General features: G+C 43.5%; 1 protein-coding gene across 4 annotated transcripts in view; it reads right to left on the reverse strand.

Annotated features, from left to right (window-relative positions):
• Nucleotides 1–14,690, reverse strand: part of RALGPS2 (Ral GEF with PH domain and SH3 binding motif 2) — a 116,467-nt gene extending 101,777 nt beyond the window's left edge. Inside the window, exon 1 of one of the 4 annotated variants that reach the window (XM_054638152.2) lies at nucleotides 14,463–14,690. The gene's annotated coding sequence lies outside the window, so the exon portion shown is untranslated. The other 3 variants (XM_077181993.1, XM_077181992.1, XM_077181991.1) reach the window with 3 other exon arrangements.
• Between the last annotated feature and the right edge of the window lie 6,471 nt (nucleotides 14,691–21,161).

A 21,161-nucleotide genomic window follows, 5' to 3' on the forward strand; every position in this document is an offset into this window, starting at 1 on the left:
ACACCAACATTTCAGCCATGTTCTCTATAATTATTCTGTCCTGAACATCATGCATTGATATGCACTGTTGCTATAGAAATGGTGCTAACAGGGAAAAATCTATCAGCCTATGAATTGCCTGTTTGCTATGATGACTGCTATGGGAAACTACAACAGACATTTAGGGGAGAGAGGGATCTTCTGTGTCATCTGTGTCACCATCCCTGCATTCATTTATGGAAGTGTGTCGAGCCCAGGGCACACAACTTCATCAAGAAAACAACACACAAACCAGTTATTTCTGAATCTGAGCCTCCCATTCACCTCTTTTCCATATTTCTGTCTCACTTTGGAAGGGCCTCAGTAAATCAGCCAGCTCAGGAGAGAACAGATAAAGACCCAAATAGCCATCACTTAAATACCTTTCTCCACCCAAGATCAGTCAGCAACCAGTGACCACCAAAGCACCAGCCTAATAAAACATGACAGAAACCAAGTCACACAGAAACCTGGAACCCAAGTTAACTCAAGTACAGGACTCCAACAGTCAGATGGCCTGACCATTTATCAGTGACCCACTCAAAGTGCTTGAAACTGTTGACCAAAAATATGTTTGCTTCAACTGAAACAACTCAGAGTGTGCATTTTCATGAAGGAGGAAAATGTATTTCTAAGATGGCATCAGACTTTTTTTCTTGATATCAAAATAGAAACTTATAGTAGATCACAGGGCATGGTGTCTCTTTAGACACTCAAGGTAGACAGGAATTCATTTGAAGGCCTGAAATTCTGGTAAACCCATTCATTGTTTGTTCACAAACAACAACAGTCCAGTCACCAGAAAAATCTCAATGTGATTTCAGGTAAATGGGCATTACAAACAAGAGCCCTGCTGGAGCCATTTCTAAGCCATCTATCTGCATTATTGATGAAAGGATGTGCCCTAAAGAGGGAATGACATCATAAATATCTACAGAACTTGTGTAACTGCTGGAGAACACAATGCTTTCCAGAAGACATCAAAAAGACACTGAGATGTAGCAGCACAAGCATTAATTTGAAGAGCACAGCTGGCAAGGAGTAAGAACCAGCTATACAAAATCATTTGTATACCTCTAAGGGCAGTAAAGGCAAGCCTTAAATTCTTGTTACAAAACCAAGAGAAAGACACTGCAGGGGTAAGATTAATGACATGCCTTCGATACAGACTGTCAAGAAGGATTTTTAAGATTATTCCAGCACTGTGAATTCAGCACAGTATGTTCACAAGTGATATCCTAGCCAGCTACTTGGATATTTGAGCTATTCAGTGGATGACTGGGTAATTATCACTCAAACATATCCTTAAGCTTATGAAACACAGCTGTGTCCATTTCTGCCAAATCAATGAAAGCAGACATTAAAGATTGATTTAAGTGCAGACATGTGCAAGCTGGAAACTTGGGTCCAAGAGTAATGACAGAGGTACTCTGTACACAATAGAGCTGTCATGGATTTGAAGGAAAATGGTGTTTTGAATGTAAACTACTGATTTACAGCAGGTAACACTTTCCTTTTAAGGAAACCATGCCATTTAACATTGCATTGAACTAGAAAGAGAATTATATTCAACTTTTTGTTAATCTTTTAACTGATGAAAAGTAAAACTAGAATGCTATAATGCAAGAAAGTGCATGACAGGGCAAGCTATCACAAGTAGGGATATAAAACCCATTGGCATGGGACCACAAGGTGATGGTAACTTTATCTTTAAAAAGCTCACAGATGAGAACCTTCCAAAAGAATCCCCTATCTGCTACTTCACTAATACTAATAGCCAAAATCTCTGATCTTAGCAAAATGATTGGAAATTGCTTTGCTTCCTTTCCAGGTTCACCAAAACCATCACAGCAATGAAGGAGGACAAAGCTCAAGGAAAAAAACACAATTAGAAGAATTAAAGCAAAGATCCTCAGATCCTAAGATCAGGTAAGAATTCCCTGGCAACTTCTGGCAGGAATCCTGCGGGAATTCTGTCCTAAATTTTGCACAAACATGTTTTTTTCCCCCTTCTGCAGAGAGGACATCCTCTGGCTCAGAATAACCAACAACACTGGCTTTTTCTAAAGCAACAGACATTGGTCATTGTGGACAAACCAATGGAAGCTAATTGTTCACCTCATCTAAATGAAAATACAGCACTACTTTGAGCCCTGCCATGCCCTGGATTGCTGCCTTAAAACAAAAATCCAGTCACACAAATATGTAGCTTAGCCAAGACAAGCATTTTTGCTCTCATGCAAGATTCACCTTGAATAGGAGGAAAAAACACGAAAGAAATGCCCCTGACTAACACAGAGAACTGAAAGGGTCTGAGCAATTGTTTCTAAGTATTGGGAATGAGTAGCCCAAGTTACAGTTTGGACAAGGATTTGATACTGCCTTGTCATTACTACCATTAAACTGTCCTTGTTCTGGAGGTACAAGGAAATCTGTCAACATTAGAAGGATGAGTGGATGCTGCACACCAAAGCAGGAGCAGCCTTGCCTGAGCAACAAAAAAGCTGCAGTGAAGAGAAAGCTGTGCTGGGAAACAAACTCAGCTGGGAGAGCTCAACAGGGAGCCCAATTAAATATATATGTGTGTGCATGTGTGTATACATATAAACTAAACTAATTAAGAGCTTTCAGTATTATCTCAAAGTCAAGATCATCCATATCATCAAACTAAAAAACCAAAGCAAAACACAAATTAGTAATGCATTTCCCCATGCTAAACTAGCAAGAAGCAAGTTGCCTCTTACCTGCTGAAAGAATGGCTGAAAAAGTCAATACCTTGGCTGCCCTTTGAAAGCACTTTAATCTTTTAGTTTCACGTTCAGCTTGCCAAGTAGGGGAGGTTCATGCTGGTCCTGCTGTTATTTAAACATAAAAGAGAACCAGCCACATCATAAATAGGGTATTAGTACCTTACTGTTGAAATACCCTGAAGTCACCAGCCACAACATGGTTAGTGTGTTTTGGCAGGTGATACTTCTGAAACAGCTTTATCACTTAAAAGCAAAGCTATTTTAATGACCTATACAAATTCATCTTTCACTACCTCCAAGTCAGCCAACAAAAACTACCTAAGCAAAAACAGGCAACCCAACTACTAATTTAAATGCAATATTCATATAAGGATTTACAGGGTCTTTCTGACAGAAGAATCTAGTTTGTTCACAAACAACAGAGCAGGGCTTTCCAGGAGAGCTGTGTGTGGCTAATAAACACCATCAATCTGACAGAGCTGGCAAACATCAGACAGCAGGGCTGCTCTACCAGAGACTGCTGCATAAAGCAGCCCCCTCACTGACAAATGGAGTCAATTCAACACCAGCTCACCCTGGGACCCAAGGAAATGCTCAACCCGGCCCCAAAAGAGAACACAATTCCTAAGTGGCATCTCCAGCCTAGGCAAGACTCCTGTACCTCTTCCATGACATGTTCTCTGATTTAAAGTATTGTTACATTAAAAATATCAGCCTCCTCATCTTCAGAGAAGATGTTGATTATGAATTCCAAAAGACAGCAATTTTTTTTCCTGTAAGCATTTCTACCAACTTCAGGAGAATCAGAAATACAGAAAAAGCAACAAAGAAACAGTGATCAGCAAGTCTAATGATAAGATCACAGAAACACACCCTACTTCCCTGGGGAAAAAAAGATATCCAATTCCATTAACAGGCTGGAACATAATAGGGAAAGATGACACCAGAGAAAGAGACAAACAACAAAACCTTCAGTTGCTGAAGTCCATCACTTCTCCTCATCTTCCCTCCCTCACTTCGAGTAGAATCAAGAAGATATCCACGACATTCAGTACCAGGCACAGAAATCTGACACCTGAAAGCAGCACAGAACTCAGGCAAATCCCAAGGCAGCAAGGGAAGCCTGTCTTTTCCTGGTCCCTGCAGAGATCTCACCTCTGTCCACATCCTTCAACTCCACTACTGCCTGATTCTGTTTTCCAGTTAAGATTATTACCTCATAAAAAGAGATGAAGAAAAAGTAAGTAAAATAATTTCTTAAGTCAGGAAAGTAAGAGCTACCTTTAAAAAAAACCTCCCAGGTACAGCTGAAATAAAGGTCGAAATTCTTCTACAATATATCTTTGTTTGCAAATGAGGGATTTAACAGAAGTTTTGTGGGTGCAATAGCTTAGCAAGACATCTCTTATGTTTGTCTGATAAATAATGCAAGGAGCTATCTTCCCTTTTTAGCAGTATCACTTAACAGATGCCAACTGGATTTCTGTGTGTGTCTAACAGTGCAGCACAAATACAGCACACCTCTGAATTGTATCAACACACAGATCTGCACAACAGATTTCACAGCTCCCAAACCTACTCTTCATAAAAGACTTTGGCCTCAACAATGCCCTTTCAATTAATGTCTTTACTGTCTTATAAGTGATACAATTCAGATCAAGAATTATTCTTCAACAAAACCACATCAGCCTCAAATCAATAGTGCATATTGTCAACTCCTTTTAGTCTAAACATGCCTAAAAGTTCATACCTGTTTTACACACTTGCTAAGTTTTGCTATAAGCCCTGACATTTTGTCACCTTAAATACTTTAAAACTTTCTGTTGTACATACAAAAAAAAAAAATATAGCAAAGTGCAACAACACATACGTGGATATTTCTTTCCCCTCTCCCTCCCAGTCATATGGCATTGATGACCAAAACCAGAAGAAATTAAAAGAGCTCCAACTGCTGGTCTTGAACAGTTTTAGACCTCTCTTTTTAACAAACCTGTGTCCCTGAATACCAGCTTCCACACAGCTATAGAAATACCTCTTTGAAGATAAATTAAATTGCTTTATCTGAAACATGAACTAGCTCCTCATTGAAGAAGCCTCCCCACCAAGAGAGCTTCAGAAAAGAGTCAAGACTGACTTTACAGAAGTATTAAAGGCAAGTCACAGCATGAAATACAGTTCAAGTTCTGTCATCACACAGACCCTATCCACATTAAAAAAAAAGCCAGTGAGTTAATTAGGTCCAAGGGCAAGTCATTACATGCAGGCACAGAGGAAGCTGCTCCCAAGCAGGTCCTAGAGCACTCCATCTGCTTACCTGCCATTCCTCAAAGGTAAAGAAATACTTTAGTACCTCAAAAGTAGCTTTTTTTGCTTCATATTGCTTTAATGTGCCTTCAGCTTTATAAAACACTGTACCTCTGGCACACATCAATAGTGAAAACTTACCAAGCTCGCTTTTTTGTTTCATCTCCTGACTACAATTTGGTTAACATCATTTTCCTCTCTAAATTCCTTTAAAATTATTCCAGGTGGACACTCAGCCACTTTAATAGATATTGGCAGTAGAGCTGAACAACCTCCACAAATAAAATCATCTTTTGCCAGCATACCTACAGCTACCTAAGGGTATAAAAGATAATCAAAGAATCACAGTTTCACACTGTGATTAGATTTGGCACTGCTACCTTCCTTTGTCCAAGGTAACACAATATGTGCTTGTTTAAAGCACCATTAAAAACTTAGCAAGGCACATCACTATGAATACCAAACTCTGTTATCAAAGAGCTACCTGGCAAAATCTCTTCAAAATAAATGCAAAATAGGCCCAGGCTAGGAGGGGAAAAAAATCCCAAAGGAGGATTGTAAGAAATTATGTATGATCAACAGAGCAAACAACCAGCAATGAGTGGAGAGCAAAGCCTATTTCAAACACAAAGTAGCAAAAACATTTCTATCACAGAGGGACATTTGCTCTGATATAAAGAGCACAGGAAACAGTTTCCTAAGAAACCACACACCTGACACCATCAGTGAATGACACATTAAAAGGTAATAATAATAAAGCCTCAGAGCTAGGTAATGTTTAACTTCATCTTATCTTGAGGCAGAGCTGCAAGGGCCAGGTTTTACCCACCCCAACAAATGCCCCAAGTTTCAGGCTGCTCACTGTGCACCACACTCAGGTCTCTCAGGAGCAGAGGGTTCACGTGTAGCTAAGCAGAAATCTTGCTAATACTTCAGCAATTTTGCACTTTGAGCTCCAGAAAATACATGCAAATCACTTCAACTGCATGGAAGGACTGAACTCAATGGATTCTACTCTTACACATTATTCTTTTCCAAAATGCCTGTTGGCATAGTTCTGTAAAAGTCTGATCAATAATTGTATCAAAATTATTTAGAGGCACTTACCAGACAAGCCTGATGACTAATGCCTAAACAAACTGGTCAGTCTAAAAGTACATGACTAATATTCTAAAAATACACGAGATAGCTGCCCCTTCTCAGGTAGGCTTACCAATAAAGCACATGGGAAAAGTGGCTGTTGGCAGAGTGCTCTGGACCTGCCAGCAACAGCAGCACTGTGCAGGTGCCCTTGAACCACCCAGGGGAAGTTAATGACACGACACTGGGAGAGGAAGTACAACAATCATGAGTCATCCATGTAAGCCTGTGCTTTATCAATACGCTTCATAACATGAAGTTACCAATTAGTGACAGCACAAACCAGTGATGCAGTAATGGGAAAGTGAGCAGCTGGAAACTTTGGACTTTTTTATCTTTTAGTGGTCTGGCACTTAGAATTTGTGCATTTTGAAATCCACAATGAGCACACAGGAAACTATGCAATGCTACCAGCATTCTAACACCTCACATCTGCTAACTGCACATGCTCTTGGAATCCCCAGAATACTTTACAGACTTCTGGACATGATCAGCTGTATGAACAAGTTTCCACCAACATCATCATCACTGCCAACTCACTTCACCAGCCTACTGTAAAAGATGCAACAATAGCAGAGTTTAGCTCTATGCAAAATGGATTTTCAGAAGTGCCACAAGGATCCTAAAATGCCTTAAATTTTCCTGCATAAAATCTGAAACAAAATTTCAACTTTATTTCAAGCTCCCAGACTTGCACACCCAGCTAGGGATTCAAGATAACCACTCCACAAGCTCAGCTAATAAACAACTGACATTTGATCCACTTTTGATTTCAGTTGGTTTATAGGAACTTGATTTTATACTCACCATTCATCTCCATCACTCATGCTTTTTCATGTTCCTTTCTGTGCCATGAGATTAGCCCAGGAGTTTGTATAGCTGAAGTGAACAGCTTGGGGGAAAACTATCAAACTGAACCACAAGGCAAGGACCGGGGGGGGAAAGCTTAATTTCTTAGCTGGGTAAGTTTCCTGCAGCTCTCTCTGCTGCATTATCTCTCTGCCAATACAGGGAGAGGAGGGAGCAGTCAATAAATAAGCTGCACATGGGGTCACAATCTAACTCAATTACAAACCAACTCAGATTAGTTACAGCTGTGGAGGACCCCAAAGTTATCAAGCAAGCAACAGAAATTCAGAGCAATTAGAAGATTACACAAACAACCTGGCAGTAAAACAAGTGGACTAGAAACAACCATTTACAGAGTTTATAGATTTGAGTTTTACACAGAACTCACAAGTCTATCTGTGCTTACACACCTCCTCAGAAAGATTCATATATGAAGCTAATAAAGAAAAACAGTAGAGATGAGACCTTCAGCTTTTCACTGGAGGCTTCTGCCTGCTTACACATTAATCTGAAAATGATGTATCACAGCAGAAAATGTGTTTTGTACTAGTCCTGTTTATTCACTTATTAGTCTGAGTCCAGTCACTCTGTGACACTATACCACTAATTCTAGATCTAAATGAAAATATAATACTAGAGTCTAGACAATTACCCCCAACCCTGGGCACATAAATAATGTGATAAAAGCAATCCAATTTACAAACTGCATTAAGAGCACTCTTTTCAGGATCTCTGCCAGTTTTATCTAGCCACTATTATCTAAGAAATACACCTTCAACTTCTGAAAAAGATCAATATCCCTCTTCCCCAGCACTATCAATCTGAGCCCATTTCAATGAGAGCTGATTAGAGAGTCTCCAAGCTGCCCCTTAATGAATAATGAGGGAGGCACAAATCAAACAACTTTTAATGCCACACTACTACAGCAATGGTCAGAGCATGGACAGCCAGACCTAGGTCACTTCAGACTGAATTGATTGCTGCCAATAGCACAGCTCCATTAAAGAGGAAAAGAGGTGACACATACATATCCCAAAGCCTAAGTGCCACTGAGGCAGCTCCAAAGCCAGCAAAGCCTTCTGCATCCAAATCACTTTAAAATGGAATTACAGCCTGTGAGCCAGGGTACCTCAAGCTTCTCCTCTGCAAACCCTGTTACCCATTTCTTCTCTGAGCACTTCAGCCCTCCAACAGCTGATGGACACACAGGACAAGCACTGTAAGTCAAGAGATTCACAAGCTTCAAGAAATTAATAAATTGGGCCAACCACTTTTTGGCAGAGGAGCTCATAGCACGCTCCACAATCAAATTCCCTCACTGGCAGCTCTGCTTATGCCTTGGCCATGCTGGTTTCAACTCCTTAACTGACCCAGGCTTGTTACAGTTCCTTACTTGCAAGAGGAACTACACTACTATCTAAAACCCACGGGAGGAAGGGCAAAGACAACTTCCAGTGAAAACTTGCCAGGTCTAATCAGCTGGTGGGGGGGTCTCAGTTTCCAGTCAAAGGCTTAAAACAGCCTGGTTTTACTGCTTCAGTATGATTGCTAAGAACAAGTAATAAACGTGAGTCACCAGGGGGCACTAACACTTCCACCAAATGGCAAATGCAGCCCTTCAATTAGAGAGGCTGATAATTACATCCACATCATCATGTATATTTTATCTGGATTGAACTTCAGCCAGCTTGTTCTAATCCATGTTCAAATCTCAACTACATACTGATGAGGCACTGAGCTGCACTCACTGTTGTGGTCACACTTGAAATACATGGGACAGACTCACAGTCTCCTCAGACAGAGCAGGGAAAATAGGCCGGGCACACGTTCACACGCCAGCTCCTCAGGCTTCCCGTGCCTACAGAATGGATGTGCACATTTAAATACAAATGGAATTCTGAAACAGGCATGGAGAACAGGCCACAAATCCTGCATCTCAAAGAAACAGAATAAATAACTATTCTTAGGAGTTTGAATCAAGATCTGTCCTATCCTAGGGGAGTGCAAGGAGCATCAGCCTGGAGAAAAGGGAAAGGCTTCCCCTTGACTATCACACAGCAGTGGATGTGGTGTTCTCTTAAGCCTGGCATCAAATCAACTGCCATGTTACAGCCTTAATCTGTAACACAGGTGGCTGCTCTTTACCACTGAGAAATAGGCAGGTTTTTAAACCACAAATATGATGCTCAGGAGGGGCTGATAAGAGAGTTTCTTGATCTTCTGACCAAGCAGCTCTAGAGCTTCTCAGTGCCAGCCAAAGCTGTGCCTACAGCACAGCCAGGGAGTTTCTGGGGAAGGAAACCCTGACTTGTTGATGCAGTTGATACAAAGAGCCAAAACACACCTAAACATTCCAGACATATAGAAATAACAGCAAAGCCGCTAGGTCCTGCAAGGTACACAGCTGCTTCTTTTCCCAGTTTTACCTAAACTGTCATTCTTGTCAGTCAGGACTGTAGGACAACAAAGCCATGGGAAGAGAAAGGGAACCCTACCCTTATGGAAAAGTACACCTCACCACCCAGCTGTGGTTTGTCTGTGCTGAAGTTACTGACATGTAAAAAGTTACAGGGACAATAAGGCTGGGGTAGGAAGCACTCAGTGAGCAAACTCAGGGGATCTGCCAGGGCTCAAGGCAGACACCACTGTGCCACATGACAGTCCACAACCCATCTGGAAGCCCGTGGGGAGCTCTGAGAACACCAGCTGAGAGTGCACTAAAGCAGCACACCTCAGAGCAGTGAGTCCAGGAGAGTAAAGATCAACCTTAAATGCAGGTCAGGAACACTGCATTTTCAAACTCTTTGTGATGACTCACTAGACTTCCCAGGGTTTTATTTGCCATACTTTAATATTCACCAAACAGGTCCCTTTCGAGACAAACTCTCCTATAAACTGAAACCCAGACTGGGAACAGCCTCCCTTGGCCACAAGCCACTCCAATGCCCATCACTTATTTATATAATTTATTTCATTTATTTTTATCATTTATATAATTTATTTTATATCATTTGTGCCATTCTAACTCCTGAGTCAAAGCCAACAGCTCCAGTGTTCACAACACACCACGATGCAGGATACAGCCTCCCTGTTTAGGGCTTTGGGCACCCTCTCCCCACTCCTGACAGCTCCTCCTGACTGCAGAGCCAGCGCTGGGAGCCCTCCCACCCTTCACCCCCTGCCTTGCTCCAGCTCCCATCTTGGATGGCCCCATGGTGCTGGGCAGAAGCCCCGGTGGGACCAGCTTGCCCAGAGCCAGGACTCCAATGCCATTCTCCCTAGAATCCTACCAGGCTTTTATGGATCTGTGTAAAACAAAAGGAGTTGCAGTCACACATCCACACATTCCAGGGGACTGAGCATACAGAGAACCTACTTAAAACGCCCAACTGCAGCATGAAGACAGCCTCACTTCAGCAGTCCTTTAAGGTGATTAATTCATAAACAGACCAAACATGAAGCCCACAAAGCTTCTGTTCATGCACTAACTATGACACATACACTTATATTAAAAGATGATTCCTACTGCAGCAGTTCCAGGTATTTAAATGCAAAGATTTTTAACAGAAATCTTTCATTATTTTGAAAATGCATTTCTAAGTCTGTTTTCTAACAAGAGCTGTAAACCAATACTTAGAAGAGAAATATATTATGCCTTTGGTGGCTTATTCTTTGAAAAAATGCAACCAATTACACTCCCCACCCCTAAAGGATATTTTCAACTGAGCTTTAGTTATTGAATGAAAGGAGGAGCTCAAATGACTCAGCTTCAAGCAAATATAAAGGCAAAGATTAACCCCAAATCTCAGTGTAAAAAAAAAATTAGGAACAAACTGATTAAGATGGAGGTGTGGCTTGTCAATTCAAATCTTTTAATATTCAAAGACATCAAGCAGAACATTAGCACACTATGACTGCATTACTTTTCTGTACAAAAGTAATTTTGTCAATGTCAGTCAATTTCAAAAACGCCAGTCATCCAAAAATCACAGTTAATTTCAAAAATCAAAGTTTACACAAGTGGTTGTAGTTAAAATTAGCCTTGTGTCTTCATTCCTGTTCCTTAGTGCCGAGCAGCATAAAGATCAATAAAACATCTAAACACTGGCATTTTTAATCTACAGTCACAAGGCAAGATAGAAATGTAAAAAGGAAAAGACAGCTCCAAAATTCTGCAGGAAAACCCCCACATTTCTACAGGAAAAAACCCCAAAAAATCAAACAAAACCCAATGGTGAGTAAAGAGGACAACTACATGAAGGGTTTTTTTCTTTTGGGGTGGGGGGAGGCATTGTCTCCACTGGACTGAGTTAAACATTTCATATTAAAATGCAGCAAAATAAATTACAAGGTAGAATATTTCACTCCCAGACACCAAGGGACTGCTGTACATCCTCCACATGAATTCCCAGGTGCTTGTCCCTCATCTGAGCCAAGCCAGCCCAGCATCTCCGTGCCGAACACGCCCGCAGCTGTGCTGGGAGCAATGTTTCACTCCAGACTCGCTGGAGTGCTCCTTTCCGTGCAGCCCAAACGCCAAACACAGATGTCACCAGAGGGCACCCTCTCAATTCCAGTGACCCAGCTTCGGCCAACTTCTGAGCAGGACTGCAGCCAGCCCACGAGCAGGGATGTGCAGAGCCTGTGGAAAGCAGGAATAACTCTGCTTCTGCGAGGAATTTCCTTTAAAAAAAAGGAATTCAATCCTCCATCGAAATTTAAAAAAAAAGGAATTTACTTATGTAGCCCAGAAACATAAAATAATTTCCAGAGTAATCAGAGACATTGCTAGAAAAAAAAATCACTATTATCAACTTTTGTACAACATTATGCTGTGGCACTTGATGGTGCCAACTCAGTCCAGCTGTTTTGGCACCCATGTGGATCATATCAGCTCCCAAAAGCAGGGTCCAAGGCAGTACAGCTCATGCAGAGGTGCCTATGGAAATCCTTTGGCTCTGCTATCAGATACTACACCTTACAACAATACACCAAAAAAAATGCATGAGTCGTTCTCGAGCTTTGATCCATGTATTATTTCTAATGCCCTGAGAGTTAATAATGTTTTGAAACGAACACCTGACAAGTTGAAATTCATTAAATAAAATTATGCACAACCAGTAACACATGCAATAGGTCTGTATACCAAAAAGGGTCTCAAACCACCAGGTGACACGAAGAGAATGTTATACCCATTTTGTTTAGAAATAAACACTACCATAATACAACTAAAACAAAGTCAGCTGCAGAAGCAAGGAGTTATACGAGAAAAATAGGAAATAATCATTGTGCATCCCATATTTTCCAATCCTGAGAAAACCTAAAAAGCTGTAGGCCTATCAAACATTTGACTGCCTGATTATCTTCTGATCCCATTTGAAAAGAAAAAGTCTCCACCTCTTCTAGCTATCTGTCATTGCAAAGCTCTTTAATTCAGCAAAGGCACAGAAGGAGGGGTGCAGAAATAAGACCTGTGCAAAAGCACCTTTTTCAGTAGAGGGATCTCTCCAATAGTGTCAGTATAGGAAACCTGCAAATAGAGATACACATCCACACAATTTCACCAGGCCTGTAACTGCTATTAAACCCACAGGGCAAGTTACTCCAAAATATTACCTGTCATCACCACTCATCGTGGTTTGAAATATATCTACAGAACTGCCTTTCCAGCATCTGCTGCCAGGAAAGAAATAAAGCTAAACACACCTCATGTCTAATAAACAGCATCTATTTGTCCATCCTCTAGAGCAGATTCCCATCCACTGGAAGGTAACACGCTCTGAAATGACCCTGGTTTACATCAAAGTGGTGCGACGTGGTGTTCATCCCCTTCTTACAGCCACTGTCCATGCTGTCACTTGTGTCCCCATCCCTGTGCACTGGCCTGTCCCTCGTGTCCCCATCCCTGGGCACTTTCCTGTCCCTCGTATCCTCATCCCTGTGCATTGCCCTGTCCCTCATGTCCCCATCCCTGGGCACTGCCCTGTCCCTCGTGTCCCCATCCCTGTGCATTGCCCTGTCTCTCGTGTCCCCATCCCTGTGCATTGCCCTGTCCCTCATGTCCCCATCCCTGGGCATTTTCCTGTCCCTCGTGTCCCCATCCCTGGGCACTTTCCTGTCCCTCGTATCCTCATCCCTGTGCATTGCCCTGTCCCTCATGTCCCCATCCCTGGGCACTTTCCTGTCCCTCGTGTCCCCATCCCTGGGCACTGCCCTGTCCCTCGTGTCCCCATCCCTGTGCATTGACCTGTCCCTCGTGTCCCCATCCCTCGGCACTGCCCCATCCCTCGTGTCCCCATCCCTGGGCACTGCCCCGTCCCTCGTATCCTCATCCCTGGGCACTGCCCCGACCCTCGTGTCCCCACCCCTGGGCATTGCCCTGTCCCTCGTGTCCCCATCCCTGGGCACTGCCCCGTCCCTCGAGTCCCCATCCCTGTGCATTGCCCTGTCCCTCGTGTCCCCATCCCTGGGCATTGCCCTGTCCCTCGTGTCCCCATCCCTGTGCATTGCCCTGTCCCTCGTGGCCCCATCCCTGGGCATTGCCCTGTCCCTCGTGTCCCCATCCCTGGGCATTGCCCTGTCCCTCGTGTCCCCATCCCTGGGCGCTGCCCTGTCCCTCGTATCCTCATCCCTGTGCATTGCCCTGTCCCTCGTGTCCCTATCCCTGGGCACTGCCCCGTCCCTCATGTCCCCATCCCTGGGCACTGCCCTGTCCCTCGTGTCCCCATCCCTGGGCGCTGCCCTGTCCCTCGTGTCCCCATCCCTGGGCGCTGCCCTGTCCCTCGTGTCCCGGTGGCGGGGCCCATCCCCGGGGCAGCACCGATGGATAGCGGTATCTCTCAGCCACAGCCTGCGCTCCGCCCCGGCCGCCCTCCGGCCCCGCGGTGCCCCACACGCGGACGCGGCTCTGCCCGTCCCCACGCACCAACCCCCCGGTCCCTGAGGGTTCCACAGACAGCAAGGGTGGGGTGTCCGCGTTATAAACCACTCTTCAGCCCCGCAAGCAGGCACTGGGGGGACGAACATCTCTCCCGAAGCCCCGTAACCCTCCGTCCCGCAGCCAGGCTGGAGCTCCGCCGCGTACACACCGGCGAGAGGGGGCTCCGCTCCTCGCCACCCCCGCGTGAGGAGGAGGAGGAGGAAGGGAGGACGAGAGGGCGGCAGGTGGGCGGCGGAGCCCCGGGGGGGCCGGGACCCTCCCCGGATCTGGGAGGGGACGGAGCGCCTCCAATCCCCGGCCAGCAACAGCCCTGCAAGGCCCGGCGTGCGAGCCGGGGTGAAGCCTCCTTTCTTCTCTCCTCCTCCTCCTCCTCTGAGGAGCCGGACAATGAGCCCCGCGGAGGCGGGCGCCGGCTCCCTCCTCCTCCTCCTCCTTTTCCCCGCCGCGACAGCGCAGCTCACCTGCGAGAGGGGGGATGGATGACGGCAGGGCGGCCGCTCGGAGGTGCTGCCGGAGGGGCTGCGGTGTCTGCGCGGGTCGCCGCGCGCCGCCGGCTCCGCAGGCGCGGGGCGGCCACGGCCACAGTGCCCCTCACACACTCACTCACTCACACACACACACACTCACACACACACACACACGGCGTGGGGGGGGGCGCCCGCCCCGCCCGCGCATGCGCGCAGAGACCCCCCCGGCCCGCCTCCTCCCGGCGCCGCGCGCGGGCTGCGCACGCGCCGCCTCAGCGCCGCCCGTGCCGCCCCCAGCCGGCGCTGAGGGCGGGGAGATGCGGGGAGATGCGTGCTCGCTCCCTCACGGCAACACTGGGGTTGGGACAGAGCAGCGGGGCCAAGCTGTGACCGGCACCGCGGTGTCAAACAGAGCAGGGTACCCATGCCACGTCCCGAAACGCCCGCAGGGATGGTGGCTCCGCCGCCTCCCGTTCCACTGTCTGATTACAGAATCCTAGTATTGTTGGGGTTGGAAGGGACCTCTGGACATTATCCAGTCCGGCGGAGCAGGTGACACAGGAACGCGTCCAGGCGGGTTTGGAATGTCTCCTAGAAGCGAGGCTCCACGCCCTCCCTGGGCAGCTGTTCAGCGGTCTGCCACCCTCACTGCAAAGTTCATTTACATTTACATCGTCGCCCTTTCTGTGAGGGAAGTCCTGCTGCTGTCTAACCCAAACCTCCCCTGGTGCAGCTCAGCACCATTCGCCCTCGACCTGTCCCTTGTGCCCTGGGAGCAGAGCCCGACCCCACCCTCCTGTCAGGGCCTTTGGAGAGCGAGAAGGTCCCTCCTGAAGCTCCTGTAATCCAGGTTGAGCTCTCCGTGAGGCGTCGCTCCCTAACGAGTCAAAAGACAACGGGGGCAAGGAAAGGAGCTGGCCCCAAAATAAAAGCTAATACATTGCTAAGAGCTCTGTTCTGAAGGGATGCAATGCAATGAATTTTATGATTTGGAGAGTGAGAAGGTCCCCTCCTGAAATTCCTGTAATCCAGGCTGAGCTCTCCATGAGGCGTTGCTCCCTAACGACTGAAAAGACACTAGGGGCAAGAAAAGAAGCTGGCCCCAAAATATAAACTATTACATTGCTAAGAGCTCTGTTCTGAAGGGATGCAGTGCAATGACTTTTACAATTTCCTTGTCAGCTCTCACAGTCGTTAGGGAATAAACAGGTTATGAGGGGAAAGCAAGGCCTTCAAGGTGTTGGCACCATTTCTGGAGTGAAAGCCCTCAGAAAACCACAAGGTTTTGCAAGAGCTGCTCTACAGTCACCAGAGCTGGCAGTGCTACCGTCGTGGGGACAGGAGCTGGCATCACCACCTTCCCATCCACAGCCCCAGCCAGACAGTCTGCAGCCCCAGTGAGTTATTGCAATAATTAATAGCTACCATTTATACATATTCTGAATGCTTTGAAAGCAATGCCTAATCTCATTAAATTGTGAATTGACTTATTTTCATCCTTTCGTGGAGTTAAGACAGTCACTGCTTCCTTCACATCCATGGGAGATGGAGTTGGTAATTTGTTCCTATACTGGAACTGCTGCCATTGGATCTATGGCCACCTGCTATGGGTTTTAATGAAACATAGAGCCACCTGCTATGCAGAATGCCTGATTTTTATTAGACTTGCACACTGGTGAGAATACAGGTACTGTGATCCAGATTGAGCAAGTCCATCAGGCTGGAAAGAGGGTACCAGCTTTTAAATCTGACAGGGAAATAAGGGAGGCAGGATTTGTGAAACTACAGGCACAAATTTGACAATAAGCAAAGAACAGCATTACTTTTAGGTACAGTGCCATTTCCCCAATTTTAATGAAGCTTTGTGCCTAGAAAGAGAACACTGGCTCCTCTTGTTTTAGGTTTTTTTTTTTTCCTTTTCTTTTTTTTTTTTTTTTTGCCTTGATAATCTAGCACAGTATCCAATTCATTCTGAACCAGAATAAATGAAAGGAAAATAAAATGCCAAACGCCATCCTGCTGCAAAGTTTTTTCAACAGGTGAGTCAGTGGATGGAAAGAATGTTTCACCATATTTGGAAGCACAACAATTTGTAATATAAAAAAAAGAAAATAATAGAAAAATAGAAAAAAATATAGAATCATTAAGGTTAAAAAAGAACTCCAAAATTATTGAGGAATAAGAGAAAAGAAAAAGTAGTAAAAACACCTCAGAAGGAGGAAACAATGGGATTTTTTTTTTTAAGCTATTCTCCTTCACTTAAGCGGGAGACAAACTACTTTACCTTGTAGAACAAGTTTAGGGGTGTATTTATGGATTAGGTGACAAATTTTCAAAGATATTTTACAATCCTCTCACTAAAAAGCTTCCAGAAAAACTGCCTAATGGGTTGTGAGGAAAAAAGCAATGTCATAGACCCAAAACTAACAGAGATTGAACATGTAGTCATTCATAATCAAGGTGAAAATCCAAAAGAGGAAGGTGTTTTTAATTTTGTTGTAAATACCCTTAAAATAATCTAGAAAAAAAGTGGTACAGAAGGAGACAATATTTGTAGGAGATGTAACATTACTCCTAATTTTGGGGCAGATGGTGAAGATACTTGGGAGTGACCCAGCTGTGTAGGAAAAAAATATGGTGACATTCAATATTAATAAATAATCATCAGTACAATGCAGAGGATACTGGAGGAAAGAATTCTGAATAGGCATCACAGAGGGGTCCAAACCAAAGGAAATAGTTTAAAAAATGCTCAGGCATCCTGGGCAGTGTTTCAGTAGAAATCTCTCCTCAGTTTATGAACACAGTGATGGACACAACACATCAAGAGATAAAATGAGAAAACAAGAAAATGTTGTCTGTCTTGCCTTCATTTCGTATAAAAAAGTTTTACAGAATGACCAGGGAGGAGAATGTACATTAGAATGTGAAACTGAAATGCCCAATTCCACTCAAGTTTTACACCAGAGCCCCACATTTATCTGCTTTTCACCTACAATTCCAGAATCTTTTCCAAGAAACACCTTCCAATACTCATTTGCTAACTCTATACACACAGCTGATGTTCCTTATTATTTTACAGGAACAGATCTTCCCCATTTCCCTAAATAATCCATTTAAAATACATTATTAGTTAAATATATTAGTTAAGTATTCCATTTAGAATACATTATTAGTGGAATGTTGCAGCTGTGCTGTTAAATATTCAAATCACAAGAAGCAGTGAAAAGAGGAAATGACTAGATGAAAATATGTGGCAAAATAGTCAGTTAAAATGAAGAAAGCTGCTGTCAAAAATAACAGGAAACCACTGTCCCTTGTGACTGGCAGCTTGTGAGGGAATGGGTGCAGAGGCCAAAGCTGAGCCAACCCAGCCACGGGAATTGCTGTGAACACAGCTGGAAATCTTACAGCCCACGGGACACCACACTTGCCATGATCAGCTTTCACCCAAAAGAGCCAGTTGAGGGATGGTATTTGTCTGGCCAGCTTGCAGTATTCTTCTAGTAGTAAATAATTATTTACTATGGATCTCATAAGTTCTTTTTTGGACATGTCTATCTTAGATTTTGTTAGGAATGATTATTTTTATAATTCACTGCCCAACAAGCTGCATGTCCCTACAAGACTGTAACCAGCTTCACTGTACCTAACCTTCCCAAATTATAGAGGATATAGCTTTCCTTTTGAAAGCAGTATCTTGCATCTTCAACATAATCTTCCAATTGAGAGGAGGAAATTTATCTGTCTATTTTTAATTTCACACATGAAAACCATTTTTCCATTAGGCAGCACTGAAGGTGCATGCTTCCATACACAAACTGCAATGTGCCTGCAGGAGTGGCTGTAATGAAATGTTGACATTGCAATCCAGGGCACTTGTTGATGTAAATTTGAAGTCTATAAAAATGCCAGCAGAGTACAGTTTATTATACTTTTTCATTACCAGAAGGTAGCATAAGCAATTTAGAATAGAACATTCCTAATGTAAGTTACTTTAATGTAATCGGCTTTACTTGTGTGGATTATAATGCAGATTATTCTACACCATTTAAGAAAAAAGGAGAAATAGTACTGTATTATGGGTGCACATACCATGCTCTGGGATTAAAACTATATATTCATATAAAATCAAATTATTTTTACTGCCTTTCGTCCAAGCTTCCTCAGTACTGCAGAAAAGTACTCAGGAAGTACCTTTTAAATTTTGTAACAAATGATTTGAAATAGTATATCTTATATTTTGGTTAATTAATTTCTAATTGCTTGGCACTAAGTAAAGTTCTTCTATCATTGCCTGAATCTAGAAACAGTTACTATCATAAAAAAAATCATCAGTTAAAATCAATTTGATATAAGATGTCCCAATGGATGTCTGCATAAGCATTTAGTTCCCTAAGGAATGGGAATATAGTAGAAAATATCTTATTTATATAACTGGTAAATGTTATTTTCTATTCTTACTCTTTGACTAAGGTATTTTGTGAGTCTGACTGCACTTAATTCACACAAGTACATCAGGGTGAGAAACACTAAAGAAATGCAAAATATTGCTAAATTTACTTGTCAACTTATGAAAAGAAAATGGTATAATTTTTTGTTGAAACTGCATAATCGTTTCTAACAATTGCAGCACAGTTCTGGTATCTGCCACCTTAATTCTGTTATTTCCTGATTTTAGAGTGCTCACCTATACAGGTCTTTTCTAAAAGCAGTGCCATTAATATTAATTGTGCAATTAATATTCAGGTTCTAGTAAGGTGCACAATCTGTGACATTTACACCTACATACTCCTGCTTTTGGATCTGTGATCCTGTGTGATGTCCTTGCCTTCATGACAGGGAAAATAGGAGTCAGAACTGGATAAATATAACATTGCTGTAACTATCACCTTCTTCCTCTTTCCTTTTGGAGGATGTTTTTGCTTAGTACATAATACAAATATATTAGCTTCTAGCCCTGAATAAGGAGGATGAGCTTCCTGCTTCAGTCATAACCAAATGAAATTTTCAGTCCATTCAGTTAAATTTGAAACCAAGCATTAAGAAAATATTTTAATTGATAAAAATGTCTGTACCAGAGAACTCTGGTTCAAATAGACACTAGACACCCAATGTGTTTAGAGTTTAGAACTGGAGGAGAAAAATATTCCTAGGAATGCTGTGCTGGAGAGTAGATGGAGGTTTCACAGCTCCTCTCACTCACTGTGTTCAGCTGATGTGCTAATATTTGCTCCCCAAGGTGTTGGGATTAACACGAGAACACCTCCTTAGGCTCACACCTCTGCTTGTTTCTCATTTCCCACAACCATGAAGTGAGGAGCTGGAATTAGAACAACACGAGAGCACTCTGAACCAGCTTGGGATTTTTCTTAATATTTTAAAAATCACAGCTTTTAAAGAGTGTATCCAGGGAGCAGCTTCTGAACTCGCCCAAGCATACACGTAAATATTTATATTTACATGTAAAGTGAGTATATACACGCACAGCCGCTTTAAGAGGACTTCCTCTACATCTGCAAAACATTGTTTTCCCAAGGTCAGCAAAGGCTCTTCCACCCGTCTGAGCAGCGAGGATAACACGGATACCGCGTTATTTCCTCGCTGTCTCTCCCACAACCTATGGATTTTTCCACAGAAGGAGGAGGCTGTTCTTTCTGTGCTGCCTTCCCACGCTGCAGATGCAGGAACTCAAACCGCGCTTTCTGTTGGAGCCGTTTGCGACAGGGACGCTGCTGGCAGCGCCGGGGAGGGAGCCAGAGGCAAAGCCCGGATTGGCAGCACAGAGGCTGAATGCAGATGTCCTTCTTTTTCTGCTTCCCTGGTCCATCACCAGAGACAGCACGGCACTGCTGCTAAACTGCTTAAAAGGAAGCAAGCACCATTTTTATGTGGTATCAATATCTATCTACACATTTTCCAAAAAGGATGGAGATGCTGGGATGCCTATATGATTTATGCACAGTATGGAAGTAGCACAAACATGATGATTTACAACAGATTTTAACGACCCTCTGAAAGGGGAAAGATACCAAATATGGTCAACAGCAACTGTTAATTGAAACAAGTCATATTTCATCTATGTAAACAAAGTAATGATCACGTCTGCCACAAGATTTCAAGAGATTTATCTTCCAGGCTCCCTAATATGGTTACATCTGTCCCCTCCTTAAATCCTATGTTCTTGCCATCTGCTCCTATGCACTTCTTTTCACCCTAAAGCAGTGATTAAACAACTATCTGGAAAAGAAACAAAAAGTACTTTTCAATTTTTGAGCAAAATGTTTAACAACTGGTAAAAAACTAGAAAACCAAACCCACAGCCCCTTTGGGTCTCAATGGTTTTCTGTGGTTGGGAATGTCACTAGTGAGATGCTCAGGTGAAGTTTCCAGGAATCTTTACATCTCGCTGTACAAAAGGAAACACTGCACCCATAGACTGAGATAGTTTTGTTATGGAGTGTAATACATTTGGAGCAGATTAAACTAGCACTCAGTCAAATTGTCACTGAGAGGTAATGTTACCTGGGGAGATCAGGAAGCATTTTGCTTTAAAAGGAAGGAAACTTCCTAGAATTCTTTATTTGCGCTGTGGGAAGCCTTGCTAGTTGTGTTCCTTTGAGATGTGCTTTGTACTTACCTCTCCTTGTCCAGACGTGGAGCAGCAGGAAGGACAGAGCTGCAGCTCGCTCT

This window comes from Agelaius phoeniceus, chromosome 8 (genome assembly GCF_051311805.1).
Source record: "Agelaius phoeniceus isolate bAgePho1 chromosome 8, bAgePho1.hap1, whole genome shotgun sequence".
Lineage (NCBI taxonomy): Eukaryota > Metazoa > Chordata > Aves > Passeriformes > Icteridae > Agelaius > Agelaius phoeniceus.